General features: G+C 39.1%; 1 non-coding gene across 1 annotated transcript; it reads right to left on the bottom strand.

Annotated features, from left to right (window-relative positions):
* Window positions 1-10,090: 10,090 nt before the first annotated feature.
* mirlet7c-3 (microRNA let-7c-3) lies at window positions 10,091-10,181 on the bottom strand. Its single transcript, NR_163036.1, has one exon. It is a non-coding gene; the product is annotated as a microRNA let-7c-3 (primary transcript).
* Window positions 10,182-13,678: the final 3,497 nt, after the last annotated feature.

Here is a 13,678-nt window from a genome sequence, read left to right as displayed (position 1 = left end):
TCTGTGGGCGAGCAGAAGACGACTACTGGATGGCATATGTTCTGTATCAGAAACTAGAGCTGATGTAGCCTATCCAATGCAGTTTTCTGAATCAGCACCCCAGATAACCAAATCGAATCTAAAGTTGACCAAAACTGACTTGTAACCCTTTTGGTATTAATGTTGGAGAGTGGTCCCTGGTCAAAAAAAAGTTGGGAACCACTGTTTTAGGAAGATGATGAGATGACAACAATGACGATGATGATGCAATTTACCACATTGGTGCAACCTTTGCAGATTTGATTATTCATAGATTGAATTAACAGGTTTTCTGTAGGAAACTGTTGGTTCTCCAGCATGATCTTGTGGTCAACCTTTGCTGGACGTTAACTATAGCATCACAGTGGGGGACATAGAAATTTCTAAAGAGAACTTCTCTAGGCATTTTTAGGTCCTTTGGAATGATTCTCTGGCTGGTTTCTAGAATGTAGAAATTATTAGAAATGTGAAAACATATAATTTTTGAATATGTCTTGCTTTTTGGCACTTTGACGTGGGTTCCGCACTGCTAACTAAATGTGAAGGGCCTACTGCATTTATAACCCATATTTCTACTAAAATTATGACTGAAGGAATATTATATATATATATATATATATATATAGGTAAAGGTTTCCCCTGACATTAAGTCCAGTCATGTCTGACTCTGGGGGTTGGTGCTCATCTCCATTTCTAAGCCGAAGAGCCGGCGTTGTCCGTAGACACCTCCAAGGTCATGTGACTGGCATGACTGCATGGAGTGTCGTTACCTTCCCGCCGGAGCGGTACCTATTGATCTACTCACATTGGCATGTTTTCAAACTGCTAGGTTGGCGGAAGCTGGAGCTAATAGCGGGCGCTCACTCCGCTCCTCGGATTCGAACCTGCAACCTTTTGGTCTGCAAGTTAAGCAACTCAGTGCTTTAACACACTGTGCCACCGGGGACTCATATATATATATGCCCCAGCTCTTGCCAACCTAGCAGTTCGAAAACATGCAAATTTGAGTAGATCAATAGGTACCGCTCTGGCGGGAATGTAACGGCGCTCCATGCAGTCATGCCAGCCACATGACCTTGGAGGTGTCTACGGACAACTCCGGCTCTTCGGCTTAGAAATGGAGATGAGCACCAACCCCCAGAGTCGGTCACGACTGGACATAACATCAGGGGAAAACCTTTACCTTTTACTATATATATATACAGTAGAGTCTTACTTATCCAAGCTAAACAGGCCAGCAGAAGCTTGGATAAGCGAATATCTTGGATAATAAGGAGGGATTAAGGAAAAGCCTATTAAACATCAAATTAGGTTATGATTTTACAAATTAAGCACCAAAACATCATGTTATACAACAAATTTGACAGAAAAAATAGTTCAATACACAGTAATGCTACGTAGTAATTACTGTATTTATGAATTTAGCACCAAAATATCATGATGCATTGAAAACATTGACTACAAAAATGCATTGGATAATCCAGAACGTTGGATAAGCGAATGTTGGATAAGTGAGACTCTACTGTATGTGTGTGTGTGTGTGTGTGTGTATATATATATATATATATATATATATATATATATATATATATATATGGTAAAGGTTTCCCCTGACATTAAGTCCAGTCATGTCTGACTCTGGGGGTTGGTGCTCATCTCCATTTCTAAGCTGAAGAGCCAGCATTGAAGTGTTGTTACCTTCCCGCTGGAGTGGTACCTATTGATCTACTCACATTTGCATGTTTTCGAACTGCTAGGTTGGCAGAAGCTGGAGCTAACAGCGGGCGCTCACTCCGCTCCCCGGATTCAAACCTGCAACCTTTTGGTCTGCAAATTTAGCAATTCAGTGCTTTAACACACTGCGCCATCAGGAACTCATATATATATATAGCAGTTGGAAAACATGCAAATTTGAGTAGATCAATAGGTACCGCTCCGGTGGGAACGTAACGGCGCTCAATGCAGTCATGCTGGCCACATGACCTTGGAGGTGTCTATGGGCAACTCCGGCTCTTCAGCTTAGAAATGGAGATGAGCACCAAGGCCCAGAGTCGGTCACGACTGGACTTAAGATCAGGGGAAAACCTTTACCTTTTACTATATATATATATATACTAGCTGTGCCTGGCCACGCGTTGCTGTGGCAAAGTGGTGGTGGTATTGGTTAAAAATTGTTGTGTCATTTTTATTTGACGTTATTTGCAATTTTTTTATTAATTTTATTGTAAGTTATATTTTTATTTATTATATTTTTATTGTCTTGTATTATTTTTAGTTATTTTCTGTTATTATAGTATTTTATTGTATTAATTTTTTAGTGTTTTTAATTGTTTTTTATTGGATTGCTAGGAGACCAAGTTGGAGGAGCTTAGCCTTCTAACTGGCAGCAATTGGATAAAAGCAATTATTCCTCTTTCTCTAATTAGAACTTTATTTTTCTTTTCTTTTTGTTGTATCAACCTAGAAGCGTGGATGATGGGTTGTGTTGTCAAATTTCGAGGTTGGGGGGCCTGTAGTTTTGTTGTTTTGTGGGTTATATATATATCCTTAAATTAGAACAGAAAATCACCCTGAGGTGCCCTTTGTGAATTCAGTGGCTTCCTGAGTATTTTGAGTATAGATCATATTCCAAAAACTCTCCTCCCTCATCCAGTCCTCACATTGGCAAGATCTCTACAGCTGTAATCCTAAACATGCTTTCTAGGAATCAGGTCTCTCTCTGCCCCCCTCCCATTCCCCAGTTTATTTTGACTTAACATTTCAGTCATCATGAGTCACTATTTCACAAAAGAGAGTCGGACCCTTTCTGCGATTTCGACAGTCTTCTCCTTTGCTTGATAAAAGTCAAGGGAAACTAAGCGCGATCATTTACTCCGCCGTGTGGCAAGATTATTTCAGTAAATCTATACGCTTAGCATGTAATGCATTGGGATTGAAATACAGAGGTTACATAAACCCACCAAGTCTCCGTGGTTACCTCAAAGTTGGCCGGGCACTGAGGACGCCTGCCAAGACCATTAGGCAGATGGAGCGTGACAGTTCCAGGAAAAAGATGGAATATTCTGAGAATACGTGGAGGAGTCTGCCCGGTGACTTTTGTCACAACAACCCACTTAATACAGACCCTTTGAAAAGTTTATTTACATGCAGTCTATTTATACAGATCTCAACAACATTTGCTGTTCTAATGAGGAGAATCTCTTGGGTCATGATTCCATAGCATTGAGTTATAACTGCATTAATTCTATAGTGTAGACCAGGCATGGGCAAACTTTGGCCGTCCGGGTGTTTTGGACTTCAACTCCCACAATTCCTAACAGCCGATAGGCTGTTAGGAATTGTGGGAGTTGAAGTCCAAAACACCCGGAGGGCCAAAGTTTGCCCATGCTTGGTATAGTCTCAGCCTTAGTCCTTCAGAATCTAAACTATCATATATACTCGAAGATAAGCCGAGTTTTTCAGCCCTTATTTGCTTGCAATATGTGATCTATTTCTCTCTCCTCCTCCTTTATCAGTGTGTTTACTTTTGCAAAGCCTCCCTTGCTCTTAATGAAGGGAATGTTTGGATAAGAGAAAGACACACTTGCAAGTCAGAAAAAAAAACATATATTCATTAATCTTATGAAAGCATTTTCCCCTGAAATATTTGTTAAACATTCCTACAGATATATAGGCATTAACCCCTTGCAAGCTTTTGCAATCTCTATGTGCCTTTATATGTGTATTTATATACATTAATTTTATATATAAATTTCCCCTCATATGTTTGCAAGTCTTTGCAAATCGTTTATACATATAGATCCATGTACCTGTGTATCTGTAGCCATACATATACATTATTTTTATATATGAATTTACCCTCAAATGTTTGCAAGTCTCTGCAAATCCTATATAGATATAATTATCTATATAAAGAGAGATGTCTGGATAGATATGAATATATTCTTACCTACCTATATATAGGCCTTGGAAATATTACAGGGGGGGAATCAACACACAAATATATATAGACATGTCTAGATAGATAGGAATATATATATATATATATATATATATATATATATATATATATATATATATATATATATGGCTTGCAAATATTGTAGGGGAAATGCACACACACACATAGAGGGATTTGCAAATGTTTCAGGGGGAAATGCATATGTGAAATTAGTATCTATAATTATAGATCTATATCTAGCTCTGCATTGTTTATATAAGCATTGAATGTTTGCCTGTTACTATGTTGGAAGCCGGCCTGAGTCCCCATGGGGAGATAGGGTGGGATCCAATTGAAATTATTATTATTATTATTATTATTATTATTATTATTATTATTATTATTATTATTAGGTTATTGTTGATACCATATTGTTTTTGCTGCCCCTACTTTTCCACTTATATTGCTAGTTTATTTCTTTTCTTTGAAATACGGTAAATATTCAAAAATGCCTCGATTAATGAAATGAAATTTTATTGGTATCTATTTTTATTTTGAAATTTACCCATAGCTGTTGCATTTCCCACCCTCGGCTTATACTCGAGTCAATAAGTTATCCCAGTTTATTGTGATAAAATTAGGAGCCTCGGCTTATATTCGGGTCGGCTTATACTTGAGTATATACGGTATCTCTGTTAGCTTATTATAGAACTACATGTTACACTTAGGAGCCAACTCTGTCATCTCTAGACCAAGCATAACATGTCAATTTCTTTTTTCTCTGTATGAGACCAGGACCTCAATTCGCCTCTTTACGGGGAAGAGCAAGCCAGGCTTCTGGCAAATGTTGGCCTTGGAAACTCTGATTTCCCCCAGTCTTTGTTTTCTTGAAGGGAAAATGAAACATGAAAGAGGAAGTTGTGGTGTTTGTAGGACCACATAAACCATTTATTGAAAAATGTGTGTGCCCTTCAATGCCACAGATGTGCTTCTTGCCAGAGTAATGAAAGAGAGAATAAGACTCAATCCAGCCAAAGTTGGTTCAACTAAAGTTCTAAAATATTTTTTTGTGTGAGTAGATACACAGATGCACACATTCTAAAATAGCTTTGGAATAATACAATGAAATTACAGAAAAGAACTAAAACCCAAACCTACTGGTTTCACAAATAGGTTTTGATGGAAACCATTATTATTATTATTATTATTATTATTATTATTATTATTATTATTATTATTATTATTATTATTATTTTATTATGACACAGCAAACAAGATAGATATGCTGGATTTCGTATCACAAAATCACAAGTCGAACACTTCCCAAGTTTAGAGGACTGTGTGATGTATTTTCGGATGATGAGCGCAGATCCCAGCAGGGTGGCCTTTTGCAGTTGGCAGATTATTTATTATTATTATTATTATTATTATTATTATTATTATTATTATTATTATTATTATTATTATTATTTTATTATGACATAGCAAACAAGATAGATATGCTGGATTTCATATCACAAAATCACAAGTCGAACACTTCCCAAGTGTCTAGGACTGGGTGATGTATTTTCAGATGATGTGCGCAGATCCCAGCAGGGTGGCCTTTTGCAGTTGGCAGATCGTGATTTTGTCAATGTCTATTGTTTCCAAATGCCGGCTGAGATCTTTTGGCACGGCACCCAGTGTGCCCATCACCACCGGGACCACCTGCACTGGTTTCTGCCAGAGTCTTTGAAGTTCAGTCTTGAGGTCCTGAGAGCGGCTGAGTTTTTCCTGTTTTTCCTGTTGTTTTTCGTTTTTTTTTTATTATTATTATTATTATTATTATTATTATTATTATTATTATTAAGAGGGGGGCATGACTAGGGCATAGCTTCACTTTGGTCTCAACAGACTTCCAGCAGGATTCTTGTAAGTTTTTCAGGCTGTGTGGCCATGTTCCAGAAGTATTCTCTCCTGATGTTTCGCCCACATCTATGGCAGTCATCCATAGAGGTTGTGAGGATGCCTGCCATAGATGTGGGTGAAACGTCAGGAGAGAATACTTCTGGAACATGGCCACACAGCCCGAAAAACATACAACAACCCTGTGATCCTGGCCATGAAAGCCTTCGACAACATACCTCACAACCTCTGAGGATGGCTGCCATAGATGTGGGTGAAAAGTCAGGAGAGAATACTTCTGGAACATGGCCACACAGCACGAAAAACATACAACAACCCTGTGATCCTGGCCATGAAAGCCTTCGACAACATACCTCACAACCTCTGAGGATGGCTGCCATAGATGTGGGTGAAACGTCAGGAGAGAATACTTCTGGAACATGGCCACACAGCCCGAAAAACATACAACAACCCTGTGATCCTGGCCATGAAAGCTTTCAACAACACAGTCTTCCAGCAGACATTGATCATGCTAGAAGATCTAGAGATTCCTATAGAAAATATATTAATCAGATAAACCAATAACACTGACCAACAACACACTCAAAAGTTAGACCATTTTTGGGTATATTTGACCAACTGATTCCAAAACTGGCACCAGTTTTCCCTATCAGCAAACAAGATAGATATGCTGGATTTCGTATCACAAAATCACAAGTCGAACACTTCCCAAGCACCTCCAAGGTCATGTGGCCACTGGCATGACTGCATGGAGCGCTGTTACCTTCCCACCGGAGCAGTACCTATTGATCTACTCACATTGGCATGTTTTCAAACTGCTAGGTTGGCAGAAGCTGGAGCTAACAGCGGGTGCTCACTCCGCTCCCAGGGTTTGAACCTGGGACCTTTCGGTCTGCAAGTTCATCACCTCAGTGTTTTAACACACTTCACCACCGGAGTTCCTTTAAAATACTGTATAAATACTAAAATAATGTATAAATATTAAAATAAATATAGCGTCCCTACTTCGCGGATTTTCACTTATTGCAGGTGGCCCTGGAACCTAACCCCAGCGATAAGCGAGGGAACACTGTACTGAATTTTTTATAATTTGGATTTTTTATTATAATGAGTATGTTATTGTCATTTTATACTTTTAATATTAAGTGAAGTAGTTGCAGCATTGAATGTTTGCCGTTTACATGTATGTTAACTGCCCTGAGTCCCTCTGGGGAGAGAGGGTGGTCTAGAAATAAAGCATTATTATTATTATTATTATTATTATTATTATTATTATTATTATTATTATTATTATTATTTTATTGTATGACACAGCAAACAAGATAGTCATGCTGGATTTCATATCACAAAATCACAAGTTGAACACTTCCCAAGTGTCTAGGACTGTGTGATGTATTTTCGGATGATGCGTGCAGATCCCAGCAGGGTGGCCTTTTGCAGTTGGCAGATCGTGATTTTGTTAATGTCTATTGTTTCCAAATGCTGGCTGAGATCTTTTGGCACGGCACTCAATGTGCCCATCACCACCGGGACCACCTGCACTGGTTTCTGCCAGAGTCTTTGCAGTTCAATCTTGAGGTCCTGAGAGCGGCTGAGATTTTCCTGTTGTTTTTCGTCTATTATTATTATTATTATTATTATTATTATTATTATTATTATTATTATTATTATTATTATTTACATTGACATAGTATGACACTGCAAACAAGATAGATATGCTGGATATCGTATCACAAAATCACAAGTCGAACACTTCCCAAGCACCTCCAAGGTCATGTGGCCATTGGCATGACTGCATGGAGCGCCGTTACCTTCCCGCCGGAGCGGTACTTATTGATCTACTCATATTTGCATGTTTTCGAACTGCTAGGTTGGCAGAAGCTGGAGCTAACAGCGGCCACTCACGCCGCTCCCGGGGTTTGAACCTGGGACCTTTCGGTCTACAAGTTCATCAACTCAGTGTTTTAACACACTTCGCCACCGGGGCTCCTTTAAAATCTATATATATAAAAGAGTGATGGCATCACGGCGACCCACAAAACAACAAAACTACAGGCCCCCCAACCTCGAAATTTGACAACACAACCCATCATCCACGCCTCTAGGTTGATACAACAAAAAGAAAAGAAAAATAAAGTCCTAATTAGAGAGAGAGGAATAATTGCTTTTATCCAATTGCTGCCAGTTAGAAGGCTAAGCTCCACCTTGGTCTCCTAGCAACCCAATAAAAAATAATAAAAAACACTAAAAAATAATTTAAGACCCTAAAAATTAATACAATACAATACAATAATAAAATATAATAAATAAAAAGATAACTTACAATAAAATTAATTAAAAAAATACAAATAACGTCAAATAAAAATTACACAACAATTTTTAACCAATACCACCACCACTTTGCCACAGCAACGCGTGGCCGGGCACAGCTAGTAGTGTATAAGTACTAAAATAATGTATAAATATTAAAATAAATATAGTGTCCCTACTTTGCGGATTTTCACTTATTGCGGGTGGTCCTGGAACGTAACCCCCGCGATAAGTGAGGGAACACTATGCCCTTCCATTGTAGGCTGATTTTTTGGGCACAATATTTCAATTTTGCAACACGAAAATAAAATATTTATCACTGATAGAACTTCCTTTATTTTTCACGCTGGCACTAGGTCCACCTGAGGGGGAAAAACCTTTCTGCAATTCTGGAAAGTCAAATAGATGTATTAAAATCATTTTTTAAAAAAAATCTTATTATTTTCCAAAGTATGATAAATTTTAAAAGGTAAAGGCTGGTTGTTCCCATGCCCGCTGCAAAAGGTCCATGCTTGTAAGACTGCCACATTCTTCGGGAAGTCTAATTAATGGTGAAGGAAGCCATATGACCGAAGACTAATTACTGAGGAGACATATGGAAAACATACGACAGAAGGACATATGGAAGACATATGATGGAAGGGCACGCGAGGACGTATTAGGAAAACTGTAATTAATCAACAGTCCAATATTCTTATTAGGAATGCTCTTTTCCAGAAAAACCAAATGGCTACCTTGCATTGCTAATTTCGTTGTTGAAATGCTTATGGACGCCTTTCGGTAAAACAAAAACGTAGGCGTTTCCGTCTCCTATGTCTTCTGCTATCTGCCCCGCTAAACAAAATTAAGGAATGTTCACTGTTCATTAGAGATACATAAAGAAAACAAATAGAAAAAATATCAATGTGGTTTTCTAATAATCTGCAGTTGCATTACTGCATATTAAACTACATTTTCTGCCCAATTTGTTGTATAACATGATGCTTTGGTGCTTAATTTGTCAAATCATAACCTAATTTGATGTTTAATAGGCTTCTTCTTAATCTCTCCTTATTATCCAACATATGGGATATATGGGCCAGGCTGTGGCGCAGATGGCTAGTAACCAGCTGCTATAAATCACTACTGACTGAGAGGTCATGAGTTCGAAGCCCGGGTCGGGTTAGGCCTCCGACCATTAATAGCCCCGGCTTGCTGTTGACCTATGCAGCCCTGAAAGACAGTTGCATCTGTCAATTAGGGAAATTTAGGGACACTTTATGCGGGAGGCTAATTTACAACACCATAAAACTGCCAGCAAAACACGAGGAAAGGAATGAGGAAGTACAGCCACTACTGGACGGTGAAGCAACAGCTCCCCCTGTGACCGGAATCGTGAAGCTGGAAAAATGTTAAAAATGCCTCTGAGTCTGTCTAATGTATGTTGTTTGTCTGTTGGCATTGAATGTTTGCCATATATATGTGTTCATTGTAATCCGCCCTGAGTCCCCTTCGGGGTGAGAAAGAAGGGCGGAATATAAATACTGTAAATAAATAAATAAATAAATAAATATTCGCTTATCCAACATTCTGCCGGCCCGTTTATGTTGGATAAGTGAGACTCTACTGTATATAAAGTTAGAAAGTTGTTACTGTGATATATCATAGGTTTTCCTCCTTTCCCTCTCTTTTGTAATAACATTAACGCCTTCACGATTCTTCCAACAAGAGATTTTGACAGCATTTAACCTCCCAGTTGTCTACTGTCTTCAATGCCATCATTTGTCTTTGTGTGGTGGGATGGAAACCTTGTTGGAACAAATCTATGAGGGCTTTAAAAAAAAAGATTCACAAAATTGAACCTTACCTGTGGCTTCTCAGTATAGCAGAGCGAAGCAGTGTTGAAGGATTCCCGGCTTTCCACCACAACCGCTGCTTTGTGCAAGACCCAAGGAAAGCTAGGAGGTTGTACAGTTATCTCCCTTGGTGTAATTCTAAACCATACAACCTACTACCTCAACCTGGATGCATGCAAAGAATCAAAAAGGTTAGGAAAGGAGGAGAAAACTCTGCCCCTCCGGAACCAACCAAGCCGGCATGTACTTCTCAAAGTTGGTCAGGAACATGGTTGACCTCCAAAAATAAAATAAACAGCCGAAGAGTTGGATGGATTCTTAGCCGGAGCATCACCAAACACCAGATCAATAGCCCAGAAGAGACAACAAGTCATAGATGTAGGGTTTGTCCACAGAAGAGGAGAGCTGGAGGATAAAGAGAAGGAATTCAGATAGTAATGGTCAGGAATGCTGAGTGAAGATACCTACTTGTAGTATGAAGTAACGGGCCCTTTCTATTGACTGTGTGGAAATTGCTAATCTATATATATAAATGAGTGATGGCATCACGGCGACCAACAAAACAACAAAACTACAGGCCCCCCCAACCTCGAAATTTGACAACACAACCCATCATCCACGCCTCTAGGTTGATACAACAAAAAGAAAAGAAAAGTAAAGTCCTAATTAGAGGGAAAAGAATAATTGTTTTTATCCAATTGCTGCCAGTTAGAGGACTAATCTCTGCCCACTTGGTCTCCTAGCAACCCATTCAGCCCAGGGGACAGGCCGAGTTAGGCCTCACTTAAGCCTCTTCCACAGATTATCTGATTTGCACTGAATTATATGGCAGTGTAGACTCAAGGCCCTTCCACACAGCTATATAACCCATTTATAATGGACTTAATGCCAGGGGGAAACCTTTACCTTTTACCTTAACTACCACCAATTCCTCAATACTTTATCTCCCATACCACCATACTTCGCCACAGCAACGCGTGGCTGGGTACAGCTAGTTACATATATTATAGGCTTCTGGAGGATACATCTGATTATACAGGTGGGTCAGGCGAAATGGAGATCTACTATATGAGGGTTGAATGAAAAGTAATGCCTCCACCTTCGTAACTCCTTAACAGATGGCAGTACTGGTATGTGGGAGGTTCTGGCTCGTTCAGGAGCCTCTCCTCTACATTTAGTTCCATTTGTTGGGAAGCCTTAGCATTGAACGGTTGTGTTGTTAAAGTGCAAAGTATGGAACCCTGCACAGACGGTTGGTCAATGCGACTTAAGCAATGTGCAGTCATTGAGTTCTTGACAGCAGAAGGTGTCACCGCAAAGGAGATTCATCAGAGAATGCAAGCTGTTTATAGGGATTGCATTGATGTGAGTCCTGTGCGTCGTTGGGCAAGTAAGTTTAAAGATGTTGAGGTGGGAACATCTGACTTGCGTGACAAACAAAGAGTCGGATGTCCTGTGACAGCAACCATCAAGTTTCATAAGCAAAAAGTTGACAGATGGATTCAGGACGATCATCGTATCACTCAGAGAGAAATTTCAAGCATAATTGACATTTCACAAGAACATGTGGTTCATATTATTGCTTTGTTTGGCTATCGGAAGATCTGTGCACGATGGGGACCCAGGATGCTGACGCCTGAAATGAAAGTGCATATACAGTAGAGTCTCACTTATCCAAGCCTCGCTTAACCAAGTTTCTGGATTATCCATCACATTTTTGTAGTCAATGTTTTCAATATATCGTGATATTTTGGTGCTAAATTCGTAAATACAGTAACTACAAACATAACCTTACTGCGTATTGAACTACTTTTTCTGTCAAATTTGTTGTATAACATGATGTTTTGGTGCTTAATTTGTAAAAGCATAACCTAATTTGATGTTTAATAGGCTTTTCCTTAATCCCTCCTTATTATCCAGGATATTTGCTTATCCAAGCTTCTGCCGGCCCGTTTAGCTTGGATAAGTGAGACTCTACTGTACTTGAAATTTGCCAGGAACTCCTCTCGCGTTACGAGAATGAAGGTGATGCCTTTCTCCTTTGGGGTGACACCTTCTGCTGTCAAGAATTCAGTGACTGCACGTTGCTTAAGTCGCATTACCGACTGTCTGTGCAGGGTTATTATTATTATTATTATTATTATTATTATTATTATTATTATTATTATTAGTATTAAACTTTATTTGTACCCGCTAGCATCTCCCGAAGGACTCGATGCGGCTTACAAAGGCCAAGGCCTCAACACACAATATAACAATACAAACAAAGGCAAATTAAAAGAATTAAAACAGTATAAACCACAAGCAATAACAATACGCTAAACACAATAGAACTGGGCCGGGCCAAAGTAATGGGTACACGATTAAAAGTGATGTGACAGGTGATATATAAGGCTTATAGGGCAAGTGCAGAGTGCGATATGCGATCTTAATTCTAATAAAGTGCTTATGGGACTTGGTATTGGAGATTTCCTATTAATCTGGGAAGGCACATTGGAACAGCCAGGTCTTCAAATTCTTTCTGAAGACTGCCAATGTAGGGGCCTGTCTGAGAGTTCCATACTTCACACTTTAACAACACAACCGTTCAATGCTAAGGCTTCCCGCCAAATGGAACTGTAGAGGAGAGTCTACTGAACAAGCCAGGACCTGCCGCAGACCAGGACTGCCATCTGTTGAGGAGTTACGAAGGTGGAGGCATTACTTTTCATTCAACCCACGTAGAAATGGGATCTGTACCAAGTTAGTGGTTTCTTATGATCAATTCCGTCCTCATTCAGTAAGATTTTTAGTCTGAATTTTAATGGATATGTTCAAGGCAGAGAATCCATTTGGTGATAGGACTTAACACGTTTAGTAGCTACTTCAAATTCTGGATTGAAACTCAAGGCAGAATTACTGCCCAAAAGCTACTCCTGTTCACATCATTTGGTCACTTGGATGCTGTATTGATGACAGGCACATTAAGACCCATGCAACACACCTGGATGGGTCACTCTGACCTTTACGCAGGTGCCAAAGGGTTACTTGCCAATCATGGCTCTTGACACCTGAGGTGTATTTTTAAAAGGGCATCTGAATCTTTGTGCTATTTTTTTTGTTTAATCGCAGTTTGCTTCAATGTTCTTTCCCCCATTGGCAGGCTTTCCTTGTTGATTTTAAAGTCATTTTAGTTAATTGTGTTTTTACCAAATTGGTGCAATTATAGACAATTATGTAATTAGGGTGACTACGTGGAACCGTTTAATAACAATGTGGCAAAACAATATGTACCGAAGTCACGAAAACATTTTCGAGCAATGGCGAAAATACTGCGGGAGAACCAAAGGCAGAATTGAAAGGTGATATGAAATTTTGGGGTCTGGCGTTGTTTTTTCCCAAAATGTAATAATTTTTAAATTCTGTGAATTGATGTTTCAAAACCAGCCAAAAACGTAGATCAATTGCATTATTGTGTTTGTGTAAATAAGTAGGATCTTCTGGTCTTACCCCTTCCCAGTCTACCTTATAAATAATAATAATAATAATAATAATAATAATAATAATAATAATAACAACAACAACAACTTTATTTTTATACCCCGCCCCATCTCCCCAAGGGGACTCGGGGCGGCTTACATGGGGCCAAGCCCAGGTAAAACAGACAATATAAAACACAACAATAAAAACA

Source organism: Anolis carolinensis, unplaced genomic scaffold (genome assembly GCF_035594765.1).
Source record: "Anolis carolinensis isolate JA03-04 unplaced genomic scaffold, rAnoCar3.1.pri scaffold_8, whole genome shotgun sequence".
Lineage (NCBI taxonomy): Eukaryota > Metazoa > Chordata > Lepidosauria > Squamata > Dactyloidae > Anolis > Anolis carolinensis.
The sequence above is the reverse complement of the archived record's forward strand: the minus strand, read 5'-3'. Positions and strand labels throughout refer to the sequence as shown.